At 39.0% G+C, this 979-nt stretch overlaps 1 protein-coding gene across 1 annotated transcript in view; it reads right to left on the reverse strand.

Moving 5' to 3' along the window:
• Positions 1–167, reverse strand: part of LOC121812528 — a 16,571-nt gene extending 16,404 nt beyond the window's left edge. The window contains exon 1 of the mRNA XM_042215006.1: positions 1–167. The gene's annotated coding sequence lies outside the window, so the exon portion shown is untranslated.
• Between the last annotated feature and the right edge of the window lie 812 nt (positions 168–979).

The following is a 979-nucleotide window of genomic DNA, read 5'->3' on the forward strand; positions in this document are numbered from 1 at the left end:
AAGAACACTCTAGTCCTAATGATCTACAAGTGTCCAGAAGTTATCGCAGGTAAGCTCACACGGAAAAAAGGGAAAAAATCAGCATAAAAATCAATAAAAATCAATATAAGAAGCAAAGCATTCAAGAGCAAAGAGATGAAGCGTCCACACTCACAAAGGGGAGGAGCAATAAGAGAGGGAAGTTGACCTGGCCTTGCCTCTTATCCATTATGAGTGTTTTTGTTTTAAGGATGTTCAGTTTCAGGTTATTTTCTGAACACCACCGGGACAAGTTCTCTACTTCCACCCTGAAAGCTGTCCCATCTTCATCAGCGACGAGCTCAACCATGGTGGTGTCATCAGCATACTTAATGATAATGATGTTGACTTATAAAGCTACTATGGAGTAAAATTAGTTGGATTATTACTGATGGCGTACTTGTCATGGCTGGTGAATGAAGTGGACTGTCCACACTGATCTGTAAGTCTCTGAAGAAGGACGCAACACTATTACTTAATCACTGTATAATTCTTCAACAAGTATGAAACAAACATCAAACATATCTGTTTAAAACATCTCACATTCAATCATGTTATGAAACCTGTGAAAACCATTAATTTAATTTCTTACAAAACCCTGTGCCACCACTGGTTTCAGCATGTCCTGTTTGAGCTAAATGTGAACATCTAATATATAAAATTTTGTGAGGTGGCTCAGTTGGGGATCCACAATACAGTGATTTTTTTCTCAAGAAGGAAATTGTACAGTTTTTTGCTGAAAAAGGGACAAGCAAAACACAAATTGTCAGATTGTGTATGGCTAGCAGATTTGGCGTTTTTGGTTGAAAGAACACTTGTCACATGTGTTATGTGACGACATACTGTTTTTCTTTTCTCCCTTCTCCATTGACCCTGATGATGCTCAGAATCAGCTGCAGCTGGAGCTCCTTGAATTGCAGTGTGAAGATGAGTGTCGCAGCCAGCGACTAGTAACTCATTA

Source organism: Haplochromis burtoni, unplaced genomic scaffold (genome assembly GCF_018398535.1).
Source record: "Haplochromis burtoni strain Fernald_Lab_line unplaced genomic scaffold, NCSU_Asbu1 Contig_640, whole genome shotgun sequence".
Lineage (NCBI taxonomy): Eukaryota > Metazoa > Chordata > Actinopteri > Cichliformes > Cichlidae > Haplochromis > Haplochromis burtoni.